The following is a 15158-nucleotide window of genomic DNA, read 5'->3' as shown; positions in this document are numbered from 1 at the left end:
AAAATTACTTAATTTAAATCCATGTTTGCTGAAGTAGAAAAAATGGCAAATATAACTAATTGGCTTTAACACACAACTTCGGACACCTACGTAATCACAATGAAACGTTCAACAATTGGACTCTTTTTTTAAATGAGAAATATATCTTAGTGAAAGCACAGAGAAATCATGTTCTTAAAGCTGAACAACTAAGTTCTGTGGGGGTGTGAGATAGATACAGACAGTCGTGGTTGCTCCATAAGCCTTTGAGAAAAGAAAAGCCACGTGCAAAACAGACTTGTTCATCCTGTGCCCTGGGGAGAAAAATGGCTGAAGGTGACTAACCTTTGCCAAGGTTACAAATTCTCAAGAGTAATTTCAGAAATATGATAATGTGAGACCTTTTTTTTAAATTCCAGTTTCTAGAATTCTTCAATAATGTGGGGACAGTAAAGAGAGGAAATAAAGTCTCAGGGGAAAACCTTGATAAATAGCATGTGTGCTCTTGGAACAGGTTATTAATTCTGCATTTGAAACATGACAATAAGTTCTTGGCAATGAATTTGTTTATAGCATTATTCCCAAGTTCCATGCAGCATTTGTACATTTCCCTCGTGAGATTTGATGTTTTGTGTGTTATGACTAAGGAGTGAAAACTGAATTAATGTGGAAAGTCCAAGTTTGTCATCCGAATAAAATGTGTAAGAAATTCCAGAGCAGAAGGTTCAGGTATATACTTAGGGTGAGAAAAGCAGGGAGCTAGTCAAAAGGCAAACAAAAACAAAAACAATGAATCAAATACCTCCTAAACATGATAAGAATCTTCTAACGGATTCCTTTTCTCATCTGAATAAAACTTTTTTTCTTCTTCTTTTCCTGGAAAGAGTACATAACCTGAATACTCATTTTGAGTGTGATTCATCAATTGATTGTGATCCTATTATTTTCTGAATTCCAGAATTATAACAGAGATTTAAAAAGCACATAACAGAAGAAAACAATCCTGAGTTAATTATCCCTCAGAGTTACAAGGTAAAAAGGAATTTTTTTTAACCTTGATAAGCATAAAAGGGAAAAAGTCTTCAGTTAAATCTGCTTTCATAGAATAATTCCTTTACAGCTTCAATATGCCACAGAAAAATATAATGGGAGCAACGTGGTCCTAAACACAAAATATACAAGTATTCTACCATTTCAACAGACTTCCCTCTTTTTGTTGACAACAGTGGCTCACCAGTTTAACAGAAGTATTGGAAGAGTGATTTGGGTACATGGAAACATTTAAGACCCTTCCCTCTTTGACTGTCATCCAGTCAATAGATGATCCTACCATATTCAGCCAATCTAGAAACATGTTCAGAGAGGGAGTGCTTTTTTTTTTTTATGTTTTAAAAATTTTTACTTAAATTCAGTTCAGTTAACACATAGCGCATTATTGGTTTCAGAGGCAGAATTTAGTGATTCACCATTTGCATGTAACACCTAGTGCTCATTCCATCAAGTGCCCTCCTTTTTTCTTTTTTATATTTAAACTTTATTTTATTTTTTTCAGTGTTCCAAGATTTATCATTTATGCATCACACCTAGTGCTCCATGCAATACATGCCCTCCTTAATACCCACCACCAGGCTCACCCAACCCGCCATCCCCTCCCCTCCAAAACCCTCAGTTTATTTTTCAGAGAGGGGGTGCTTTAAAAATATCTTTCCAGCCCGGAGCCTTTGATTCCACTCTCTACCATTCCCCTCAGCATGCACTGGGACCTCACAGCTTTCTATTAAACATGCTAGCCTTCTGCCAGGGACTTAGCTCAAAGTCTCCAAGTCAGCAATACTGTCTCCCTTTCTCTATCTGCCACAAGGACTCAAATCTATCTCCTTTTCTTCTTTCTCACAAGAACTGTTTAATTTAAAAAAATCTGGTAGCTTTCCAATTGTTATCCCAGCATCCAATCTCTCTATTTGAGTAAAGCCTCAATATCTTTTTCTAAATTATACAGCTAATGTAAGCTCAGACCATGACACACTCCAGGTCAAAACTCGTCAGTAACTCCCTGCCGCCCCTTCCCAACACTGACACACCACAGCCATCTATAGGCATGCATACACATGCACACACACACACACACACACACACACACACACTCACACACACATACCAGGGGGACAGGTTATAAAATAACATGATCAGGTGTGTAGTTTCCCTCTATTACTATAGCCAATAATACTAACACTGGTGTTTTAATGTGCCATTAGTAAATTAGAAGCCAATAATTCTCTTGGTTTTTAAAAATACTAACAAGACCTTAGTCATTAACAAGATATGAATAAATGGAGTTTAAGGCAACATTCCATCTATTGGCCCAGTTATACCTCACCAGGTATGAAATTCTTCCACACCTCAAAATAAGTTTATATATTTACTAAAAGTTAATAAAAACCTTGAAAATTTTTAAATTTTATTTCATTTTTTAAAGATTTTATTTTTAAGTAATCTCTATACCCAGCATGGGGCTTGAACTCACAACCCTGAGATCAAGAGTCACATGCTCTACTGACTGGGTCAGCCAGGCGCCCCTTAAATTATTTTAAATGGAAGTATAAAACCTTCAAATGCAGATCCAATGGAATATAAATAAGAAAAGTATAATGGCTATGACCAAAAAAGACCAGAAATAAATGCTGGAGAGAATATGGAGAGTAGGGAACCCTAGTTGTACTGCTAGTGGGAATGTAAACTGGTACAGCCACCATGGAAAACATTATGGGGGTTCCTCTCAAATTAAAAATAGAACTACCATGTGAATCAGTAGTCCCACTTCTATGAATATATATACCTGACGATATCACTATTGAAGAGATATCCATGCTCTTATGTTCACTGCAGCATTATTCATGATAGCCAATATATGGAAACAACATAAGTGTCCGTCAATGGAAGAACAGAAAAAGAAAATATGATATGTGCATGTGCAGAGAGGCACACAGACACACACACATACACACACACACCCTGGAATATTAGTCATCCATAAAAAAGACTGAAATTCAGGCTTTTATGATAGAATAGATGGACCTTGAGGGCATTATGCTAACTAATTCAGACAGAGAAAGACAAATAGGTATGATTTCATGTATATGTAGAATCTAAAAACTTCGACCTAAGGGAGACAGTAGAATGGTGGAGGGCTGGGGTTGGGGGAAATGAGGGGATATTGATTAAATGGTACAAATTTTCAGGGCACTTGGGTGGCTCAGTGGGTTAAAGCCTCTGCCTTCGGCTCGGGTCATGATCCCGGGGTCCTGGGATCGAGCCCGGCATCGGGCTCTCTGCTCAGAAGGGAGCCTGCTTCCCTTCCTCTCTCTCTGCCTGCCTCTCTGCCTGCTTGTGATCTCTGTCTGTCAAATAAATAAATAAAATCTTAAAAAAAATAAATAAATAAAAATAAATGGTACAAATTTTCAGTTATAAGATGAATACATTTTGGGGATGTGAGAACAGCATGGTGACTATAGTTGACAATACCACATCATACACTTGAAAGTTGCTAGGAGAGTAGAGCTGTAATTGCTCTCAGCATAACAAGAAGAAAATGATAATTATGTAAGGCGCGTTCATCAACCTTATTGCGATAATAACCTCACAATATATATCGGTATCAAATCAACACATTGTACACCTTATACAACGTTCCATATATCAACTATATCACAAGAGAGGTCGGGAAAAAAAAAAGTAATGTAAAGTCATATGGTGAAGGCAGTTTATAGGAGTTATAACCAAGTTAATAAAAATCACATGGTTTCAATTTTTTTATTCCTCTCTGGCTTCCCTGTGTGGACTCAACTTTTCCTGGTGTGTCCCTGAGCAGCAGAGCACAGGGAACTTCTTTGCGTTCAGCTGGCCTTGTGAGACAGGTCTCAGCCAACCCACTAGGTTTCAACCGTCTGGGGAACCAGCAATTTCTATCTCCTACCATGGTGCAGCATAGCTCCTTGCTGCCCTTCTCCACACTATTTTAAAGGATTCTTTAACAATAGGTGTTTGATTTCATGTTAGAAAGTTTGGGTTCAGACATACACTCTACTTTCTAGCTTGAACAAATTACCTAACCTCTCTGAGTCTCAGGCTTCTCACCTACCCACTGGTTTCCTATTTCCTTATGGAGATACTCCTGGTAAAATAACACTTCAGTTCATTCCCCATGTGATGGGTGAATTTAGAAGAAGGAAAAAAAAAAAACTAAGCAAGTTTAGTAGACATTTCTGGGCTCCTCTTATTCGTATGTACCTTCCTACAGAGGAGGGACATTCTGGTTTGGTCTATATGATGTGATAATTTTACTAGTGCAAGTTCTGTTCCCTACAAAGGAAATGCCTCTATCTTGGAAATAAGTGCAGCAAGAAACCCCATTTGATGACATATCCAAGCCACATTCTCTAGGTTAGCATCATTTTTAAGAATTAAATAGATGAGTCGAAAGGATCTGCTGAATCTATTTTTCCTTTGCATTAATCAATTTAACCAACATTCGGTGCGCAGCTAACATACAAAAGCTATTGTGTTATGAACAGTAGGGATGCCAAGATAAATAAGACAAGCTCTCTTTTCTCAGTTAGTCACTCTTCCATGATGGAAGACAGATTAATATACAGTTAACAAGCCTGAATTATGAAAGCTAAAATAGATATATAAAGTATTAAGAGTTGTCATATAGTATAGCTCTTGTATAATTTAACTCATTGCTACATACATTCACATACACTAAAGGAAGAACCAAAATTGTAAAACTACCTACTCAAGGCATCTGCCATAACATCAGAAAGCTGTTAAGAAGTGTTAGGATTTGGGACGCCTGTGTGGCTCAGTTTGGTTAAACAGCTGCCTTTGGCTCAGGTCATGATCCCAGCGTCCTGGGATCCAGTCCTATATGTCAGGCTCCTTGCTCAGCGGGGAGCCTGCTTCTCCCTCTGCCTCTGCCTGCCTGCACTCGCTCTGTCTCTCTGACAAATAAATAAATAAAATCTTAAAAAAAGAAAAAAAAAGAAATGTTAGGATTCAATAATCAGAACAATATCATAGAAATGTATTCCCCTGTATCTGAAACGAACAGATTCATTATTAGCCAGCTTTTCCATGGACATTATTAGCAAATGTGACTGAGTTGCTCATAGCAGGAACTCACAGTTCATGACTTCCAGACCATAACATGAATGGAGAAGACTAAATACTTAATTGAAAATTTTCCCTAGGTTCAAGACAATTCCAAGAGTATATAAATCTGGACATTCTGCCTGAAAGAAAAGCCCAATTACTGGTCATCACCATTGACCTCAACCCACAGATTCCAGTTTGTATAAAGGACATGAGGAGAGTGAGTACTTAGTGGAATGTCTAACAGGGAAAATACTGTCAGGCATGCTCAGTTTACCTCCTTACTGATTTCTTGATGTGGTTTCAAGGTACAAAGGCATATAAAAGTAAAGAAAATATGACAAGGTATTTGGTCTGAAATTTACTTGAAACCTTCCATTGACTCATTTATTCCAGTGACTTTTTGTTTAAATAATTTCTTTTCCTGTCCCCCCCACACCCCCGTCAACTGATGGATTAAAGTTAAAGCAGAGGCAAGAAAGAGTGATATCCTTTGTAGTTTTCACTGTTCAAAAGTTTCTCATCAAAAGTTTCTCAAAGGCCACACGATCTACCTATTTCCACACAATTGAGTGCCTTGGGGACAGCCCCTCTGGATTTTCTAAGATTTTTTAGCTATAGCCAGGCAAATGAGATGCCACTTAGTGACTTGTGGGAGGAATGAGGTGTAAAATAGAGGTTGAAAGAGCTAACTAAAGGGTCCCACTAAGATGTCAAATGTATTTGAAGAAAAACAGAAATCTTTATTTATTTTTTTATTTTATTGATTTATTTGACAGAGATCACAAGTAAGCAGAGGCAGGCAGAGAGAGAGAGAGGGGGAAGCAGGCTTCCTGCTAAGCAGAAAGCCCAACGTGGGGCTTGATCCCAGGATTCCCGAGATCATGACCTGAGCCAAAGGCAGAGGCTTAACCCACTGAGCCACCCAGGCGCCCCAAAACAGAAATATTTAACTAAAAGCACACAATGTGTGCTAAACCACATACTTAATTGGCCTGTGATTATAGTTTTTAAGTATCCAATTGCTAGAGAAAACCTGGGGAGTTTAAAAAAAAAAAAAAGCAGAGATAAATTATTCCATAAGAACAATGCATGATCAGAATTTAAGAAATCACGGCATGTTCCTACTGGCCTTTGTGTGTAGATAGCCAGACCAAGAGGGTAGATCTCACATCCAACCTAACTCCACCACTAGGACTCTACTATTTCAGGGGTCACGGGTTCTTCCCCACCATATGAGGAGAGCCTTGAACAGACTTCATTCATCTGCTGACATTCAGAGGTGGGTGACATGAGTTGGCTGAACCAATTAATATATGGTGCCTTGAAATACAGTTACTACGACCAAAGTCGAAAGGCTGAGATCTAATATACGCTATCAGGCCTAAAGAAGACCCACCACACCACTGCCAGAAACAGAGAGTGTCCCATAGACAGAAGCAGCAATTTTTGCCCATCTGCTTTCGAGGCTCCTCTCTTAACGGAATGTTTCTGAAAATTCAACATTCAGACTAGCTGTTTCTCACTTGTAAAGTGCTTTTTTTTAATTGAGGACCTCTTTTTACAGGGAGCTGCATACTTTTCCTAGAACCAAGAAATATGCATGCTTCAACAGTGGCATCCAAACAAACCTAAAGACTTAAAATATGACAGATAAAATAGAAATACAAATGAATTAAATGACGTGAATTATTACAAAATATGCAAAATTTGCTCCAACCACATGTTAGTGATAATGAGAACAGACAAGCTAGAGAGTTACTTAAAAGTGCAAGAGATTTTAAAAATTACCTTAAATAGAAAATTTGAAGTTATCAGAATTTAGCTGCATTAAAATGCCTCTACCCCAAAGGCATTCATCTTGAAGTTTTGGACACTTTCCTGACTATACTTGAAAATAAAGTATGACTCTATAGAGAGTACAATATTTTAGGAATAAAAGTAATAGTAATAGCAGCTAATACTTATAAGCCCCTACTGTGTGTCAAGTACCCTTCTAAGTACTTAACATAAATTAACAAAGTTAATTTTCACAGTGGCCTTATGAAGAAGATACTTTTTACTCTTCTCATCTCACAGATGAAAAAAGTGATACTTAGGCAGATTATAATTAGTAAGAATCAGGGCCAGGATTTGAACTCATCTACTCAGGATCCATAATCTGTGCATTTAACTAATAAGGAACACACAGGGACAGCCAATCCCCTTAATAAGCCATGCATCCCAAAGGAACCAGATGATGTATTATAACTTGCCTCAACGCTCAGATGCTCAGTATGGGACAAAAAAAAAAAAAATCAAAGGAGCAAATCCCCCATGACTGACCTAAAGTCTCCCTGGCATAACTCACTCTACCCTCGGGCTTCCCATATAGTTGCAGTATCAGCCTGTATTAGTTTTCTATTGTTACTGTAATAAACAACCATAAACCTAGTGGCATAAAATAACACAAATTTATTTATCTTATTGGTCTGGAGGTGAGAAGTCTCCCTGAGCTAAAATCAAGGTGTCAGTGGGAGGCCAAAGGAAGAATCAATTTCCTTGCCTTTTCCAGCTTCTAAAAGTCACCCTTTTCCTGTGGCTGCATTCCTCCATCTCTAAACCAGCAATGCCACCTGAAGTCCTTTTCATGCTGCCGTTTCTCCTTATCAGGCCCCCTGATACACTGGGTCCAGGCATATAATCAAGGATAATCTCAAGATCATCTGATTAGTGCCCTAACTTCTCCCTCACCAGGTAATATATCCATCGCGTGTGAAGATTAGGATGTGGGAGCCACGATTCTCCCTACCACATGGACATACCATGACTTGTTCATGAACTTGAGGTAGAAGACCACACAATTGGTCTAGGACCTAACTGTTCATGATAAACAGCTGACACAGCTTTGTAAATTATCACACTCCTCTAACAATACAGATAAAATAGCTAGCAATCCAAATCCAAAAGGAAATTTGGCTAGTTAAATATAATTATGGCAAGAGTTATTGGTTATAAGAACATCTGATTTCAAATCATCTCTCTTAATAACTTCTGAGCCTTGATTCAGTGCTAGCATCAATTTTCTCATATACACAGTGAGGTAGTAACACTTGACCTGCTCCACACCATGACTATAGTAAGAATCAAATTATATTAAACGATGAGTGTGGAAACTCTTTGTGGGTAAGAAAGCTTTATACAAATAAAATATAAATATAAGAAAGGCAGTATCATTATTTTTCTTCAAGTTATAGTTATTTTTTCAAGGGTGCCAAAAATAAATAAAAGTATGTACCTATGATGTGGGAAACAAAGGCAGAAGGAAATGTAGATAAAATTAAATGTCCTTATAACCAGCAGCCCACTGAGAAATACTTGAGGCAGGCAAAATATAATGCTTCTCCAGGAAGCTCCAATCTGTCTTGATGTTAATACCTTGCTAGATGGAAAAATAACCTTAGTTTGACAATAGCAAGGCCTCCTATATCCCTGAGTCTTATTTAGCATATGAAAATCCTTTTGGAACTTCTCTTATCTTTATTTCCCTCCAAACCCAAAGTATAGAATCAGCTACTCCTCATAATCCTGGGGCAGCATCTCTTTCTGGCCATGGGTCCTGTACCCGTGCTTTAAATAAAACCACCATTCTGGGATGCCTGGATGGCTTTGTCAGTTAAGCATCTGCCTTTGGCTCAGGTGAAGATCCCAGGGTGCTGGGATGAGTCCAGCATCACCAGGCTCCTTGCTCAGCAGGGAGCCTGCATCTCACTCTGCCTGCTGTCCCCCTGCTTGTGTGCTCTATCTCTCTGACAAATACATTTTTTAAAAAATCTTTAATAAAACCACCATTTTGCACCAAAGACATCTCAAGAATTCTTTCTTGGATGTTGTCTCCAGACCCCACCACACCTCACCAAAAACCATGCAAAAAACTACATCACCTATAGTTGCCACATTTGTTTTAAAACCAGCATTCACATTAGTAATAGTAACATAATTCTTATTATTGAAATTTATTATTTATTCCCTTTAAAATATCCTTATGACAAAGGAAGGGTTAATATCCAGCTCTCTTTTTTACACACAGAGAAACTGAAGCTTCATCTCTTGACTGAGATCACACAGAATACGGAGTCATAGAAGGACTACAGGCTATTAGTGCCAACTCTAAAATCCATTCTATTTTTAAAAACACCAGCCAAGTCGGTATGCACGTTCACATTAAGATCCACCAGTTCCACAAGCAGCATGACTTGGGTAACTAGACACATTGAGGGTGCTCACAAGTTCTGTCAGCACCAAGTCTTAGAGTCCTTCGGCTTCCAAGAGTCCCATGTCCAGGTTTTCACAGGGAAGCATCACATCTGAACAGTGACTCTGAAAAGAATCCGAGAATAACCATCTAAATATTGAGATTCATGTTTTAAAAAAGATGAAAAAAGTCTCCAACTCCATCTCTGAAAGACTTCGCATGTACTGTCTTATTGCACTGCCTGAAAATGGTGTTTGCCGTCTCTCAATCTCCAAGGTTTTATTTAAAGGCCCTCTTTAGATATGGGCAGATTTAATTAAACTACTTCACATCACCATGAATTCTACTTCCCAACTGTATTGCCTGCCTTAGTTTGTGCCCCGCCTTTGCATTTTCTGCCTTAAGTCCTGTCTCCCAAAGTGCTGAGGAGCTCCTGCAAAAACATCAAAGAGATTCACTTCAGTCCACTGTATTTGGGATTTCAAAACAATAACCTGTTTTTAACTTTTAGGAGACTTACCCTCTACTTTTGGCAGGATAATGGATAAGTATATGTATATGTCTGTTTATAAAGTAATAATTTGAAATTATTACATAAATACATTAGAATTCTAATTAAATTAATTTGTTAATTTTAAAAATTAAAGCAGGAGTAAGATTTCTAAGCTCTAACAATAAATTAAGAACACCTTAAAAAGATCATCACAATTTTTTAAAGATTATATTTAAATATACTTCACAGGAGCAGAAACTAAGAGGAAAGAATGGAGGAAATATAGTGTCATTTGGAGAGCACTGGTATTGTTACCTCATTTCACCAGAGAACTTTGACATTATAGTCTAAAATGGAAGGAATTTGAGACTGGCAATCAATCTGCATATTGTGTTAAGTTTCAAGACTATCATAAACAGATTAGGGACATATAATATGACATGAAAACTTGTCAATTCTACCTGCAAAGAATTTCCTTGCAGTGACAATTAAATACATTTGAATTTAGAATCAATATTAGAATACATTTTATAAAATTACTAGCATTATCATATGATAATAAGTAAAACTTACATTTTACTTATTATACTAAAGTTAACATATCTAAGGACACAACATCCTATCTGCATAATTACATTCCTTATCCCACGCCTAAAAAGCAACTGCTCTCATATGTTGATTGTCCCATGAGATAAAATAATGTCACTCATATTTGAGAATGATGAGATAAGGAAGGTTTTTTTTTTTTTTTCCTTTTCTTTGTGTCTCAACTAAAAACTTATTAAAACAATGTGAGCTGTTTTAGCTGAGCACCGGGGTGGCTCAGTCAGTTAAGTGTCAGACTCTGGATTTTGGCTCAGGTCATTATCTCAGGGTTGTAATCTCCCCCACCCCTCAAAAAAAGAATGTGAGTTTAGAAATTCTCTGATTTTACTGTAGAGAATTAGAATATCAGAGTTAATTTTAATTTACAGTGTTCTGATATGCAAAAATAGGGCAGTAAAAGTTTTCTCTTGTGCTTTAATGTGCACCTTTAAAAAAAAAAAAAAAAGAAAGAAACCTAAGAAGTATGTGTTTGTGGCTGATAAGCAAAACACAAAAGGACTAATTTGACAGTTATATGATCATATCCATTAAATATTTTTTTAAAGAGAAGTAGTTAAAATGAAATGAAATATTTTCTACTTGTTTTGGCATGCCTTTTGACCTTCTGAGTACTCGTCACCTTGTACAAAGGTTATAAGACCTTGCAGAAACATGGAGGTCTGTATCACAGATAAGTTTTACAAAGGCTTTTACTAATTGGGGGATAAAAAAAAACTTACTTTATAGTACCCTGAATGTAAAACCGATACCAAAAACTTAGGTGTACTTCATATCTAGAAGCCAAGAGAAATTCCTTGATCTGCTATGCTGAAAATCAACACAAATAAGGGGAAGCAAAGAAAACAACAACAAACACAGGAATCTCTAAGCCTCTGGAAGGTTATGTTAATGTTCAATCTCTTATCCAATTATCAGGTAGGAAAAAATATGGTATTTTTAATTCTGCAATTTCAGAGGCCATTACTTAGGTGATTTAAATGGCCATACCTTTTAGGAAGAACCAGCAGCTCTTTCCATATTGCTATTTTAATACTCCGTGGTGTCATAAAGTTCTATGTCTGCTGTACGGTCATCTCCTAATTAATTGACAGGAATTTTCATTGCAACTAAAATGCATTACCCAAGGTTCACGATCTTTTCTAACTTGTGGAAAAAAATTAATTAAGACATAAATAAAATATATTTTTATGAAAGTGTTTATTAAAGGAGCTAAGTGTATGATGTCGAGGGGAGAAACATATATTCATGTTTATACATGGTTGGTTATTACCTACAGAGTAATAAAAATGAAAAAGTATATTAGCTGAAACAGGTAATTTTATTGGTATATTTGACAAAACAGACAAGAATTCCTCCAAAAATAAGGAACTATTTTGGAAAACATAGTAAGGCTAAAAGGAAAATTTAATACTATGTAAATCCACACTCAGACTTTCGGAAGAAACAGCATGTAATCCTCCTCTCCTAGGAGAGAGTTTCCCCCCTTAAACTTAGCAGTAGCATCCATTTATGTTTCTAAACACTCAATGTTCATTAGGGCTTAAGAAAAAGTTCTTCAAATGAATTATTCATTAGTCCCTCAATCATAACTCCATAGTTTATGACAGTAGTTAGCATTAGTAATAAAGCCAAAAATAACTGAGAACACTTCTATTATTTTCCTTTAAATCTCCTTCTCCCTTCTTTTCCTCACAAGCCCAGAACACATGTTTGCTTTGGAAGCAAATGGCAAACACTTAAAGGAGAACTTTAAGATATTAATGATCGAGGCAGAAATGTAAAATCACATCAGCTGATAAGTGGCTGACAGACTCAAGGTTAGAGAACAGTGAGGACATTATGGCAAAGCTAAAGAGTAACATTCTAACATTCCTTTTGCTTCAATGACTGGCATGCAGCACCAGGTCATACTCTTAGATATCCGAAAACAAATCCACTGTTTAAAGTTTACACAACCGCGACAGGTGATCTTTGAAAGTCAAAGGACACAGACTCGCCCAACCCTTATTACATACAACTACAGCAACAGTATTTACAGCCACTGTATGTAGCCAGTTTCCTAGCCAACTTCAAGACATTCTATCACATACCTTAATAAGCAGTATAATCTACATCTCTAAACAAGTGTAATAAAATTATATGAGTAGAATCTAAGGAAATGACTTACACCATCTCAAGATGAACACAAAGTGAGAAAACATTAAAACAAAAGGTTTTTGTTGCAGAACTTAAAAAAAAAAATTGAATGCACTAATCTCATTCCCATATCTCTGTCACGGAGATATAAATTGTCCTCCCTTCTAATTGAGGAAGTCAAACACGAAAGAAAATCTTTTAGTATTGAAAACAAATATAATTTCTTTAGTATTGTACTGAAAATTAACCATGAAGAGGAACAAATCCAAAACACATTGCAGAAACGTATCTCTATGATCCTGTCTCGTTGATGTGTCACCAAGTTTATTTCTATGATGCAGGTGGGGGTGGCTGTGAAGGGGGCTTGAATGGGAAATGAAAAGAGAGACAAACATATAGGAGCTTCTATTAGCTGCTTCATTGCTGTCTCCCCAACAGCCAAATTCACATTTATCTTTCACTCTATGAAGCAAATTGTGCACCAGAGCCTTTAGCAGTATTATTTTTGCATGTGAGTAGGGTGGACAAATGTGATATGGTCCTCTTAAGAATGTGCCTCAAAACCTCCAGCTAAAGGAAATGTACTTGACCAAGGTCCCAAGCTACTGAGCTCTGAAATCCATTACCAGATTTGCAGAGTCCATACTTTCCACAGCTGCTCCCAGCCTACACCTGAGGATAGCATGGAAGTTAAAGCAGACTGTACCTGGGACACATGGGACTCCTCTGGCAACCGATTTTTGGCCTGGGGATTCCCACATGTCTTGCCTGGCCTAAGATGGACATTCAACAGTTATCTTTGGGGAAAATAAACCATTCTCACTAAGCTGTCCAATCCAGACTGCTTCATAAACATCAGAAATTGACTAACGTGAAACTTGGTTTTAAAATAATTTTGAGGAGCACCCAGGTGGCTCTGTGGGTTAAAGCCTTTGCCTTCCGCTCAGGTCATGATCCCAGGGTCCTGGGATTGAGCCCCACATAGGGCTCTCTGCTCAGCAGGGAGCCTGCTTACTCCTCTCTCTCTGCTTGCCTCTCTGCCTACTTGTGATCTGTCTGTCAAATAAAAAAATAACTTCTTAAAAAAAAATAAAATAATTTCCAGCTTCCCAATGTTATTCCAGGAAGCTGAAGTACAACACATGGGTTAGAAAACTACAAAGGGAGATATTTTTATTTCACGTAAATATAAACCTCTAATAGTTAGAGGTATCTCAAAGTTAAATGGACTGCTCCAATCCTCTCAATTACTCTTTGATAATACTTACATCCCCATTTTACAGAACAGGAAAACAGCTTAGAGAAGCCAAGTTTTCAGGGTTACACAATTTTACCAGCAGGAGCCAATATTCCAATCTCAAACTTGCTCCAACTCTTTCTTTCCACAATTACCATATAGTTAGAAGATGTAACTTTCATGAAAAGATCCTAAATGCTAGCACCAGTCACCAAGGGATGGTTGAACTATGTGGTTTGTAAAAACACATTCAGTGCTAAACTTTGATGAATTTTATAAGAAATTCACATGACAATGTCAAAATTATTTTATTTCATATAAGCCACCTTTCTTTTGCACGCATTGTAGAACAAGGAAATGTATAGATAGAGCTATGCTGTTTTTAAATATAGCAATGGAAATTAATATCATCAATTAGTATCTGTTCTAATAACCCAAAGATGATGATATAAATTTCCTAAACATTAAATATTAAACCAATACAGTATAATGCTTTGAGCAAGTGAAATATACAAAGATATGTCTACAAAATATGTGCTACTATCAGGTTTAGGATTTTTTAGGTAAAATTCTATTATGCAAGATCATAAAACCAGAGGTATAAATCCAATTAATTTTATCCAACTCTTACATTGAACTGACCAACAAGGTATTAGCCCAACACTTAGAGAACTTTAGACAGCACCATCCCCACTTAGTTCAAATGTTAATGTAGTTGAAGTCAAGTCATGGAACTATCTGTAATCAAAAAAAGCAAAATACCTTTATAGCAAAGTTCAAATTTACAAATCTGAAACCATCAAATTCCACTGATGCCTCTGGTATCCACCACTCTAAAGCTCTAAGTGAACTGGTCTCTAATCACTAATCCTCCATCTAAATCTCACATTCGCAGAGCTAGGTACTTTTTCCCATTAAATTTATGCTCTCCACCCTACCACACCCTCTTGAAGTCCTTCCTAACATTTTCCATCATGTCATCATGTCTTCTTGAGCTCCTTTTTTTTTTTTAAAATAAACAAGCTTTCTTATTCCTAAATTGGACATTGTATTGTCTCTCCACAGTCTTTTCTCCTTGAAAACCTGACTCACATGTAGTACCCTTGAATACATATCCATATCATTAAATCCAGAACACAGGCTCAGCAAAATCCTAGTTCCACTTTGCGGCTTTTATATCATTTCTTTTTTTAACTCACACAAGGAAATAAACTTTCTTCAATTAAGTTCCTCTAACCAAGCTATATTACCCTGAATACTTGGACTCGATCAGTTTCAGGTCATTTTTTCAAAACCCATTTCTTTTCTCTCTAAAGTTC

At 36.9% G+C, this 15158-nt stretch overlaps 1 protein-coding gene across 8 annotated transcripts in view; it reads right to left on the bottom strand.

Annotated features, from left to right (window-relative positions):
- SLC16A7 (solute carrier family 16 member 7) overlaps positions 1 to 15158 on the bottom strand; it is a 179338-nt gene that overhangs the window by 119287 nt on the left and 44893 nt on the right. For 2 of the 8 annotated variants that reach the window (XM_080812538.1, XM_080812537.1), the window contains one exon: positions 9400 to 9492. The exons of the other annotated variants lie outside the window; for them this stretch is intronic. The gene's annotated coding sequence lies outside the window, so the exon portion shown is untranslated. The remainder of the gene's footprint in view (positions 1 to 9399; positions 9493 to 15158) is intronic. 8 annotated transcript variants of the gene reach the window in all.

Source organism: Martes martes, assembly GCF_963455335.1.
Source record: "Martes martes genome assembly, chromosome: 8".
NCBI classification, from domain to species: domain Eukaryota; kingdom Metazoa; phylum Chordata; class Mammalia; order Carnivora; family Mustelidae; genus Martes; species Martes martes.
Note: the sequence above shows the minus strand (reverse complement) of the source record. Positions and strands in the feature narration are given on the sequence as shown.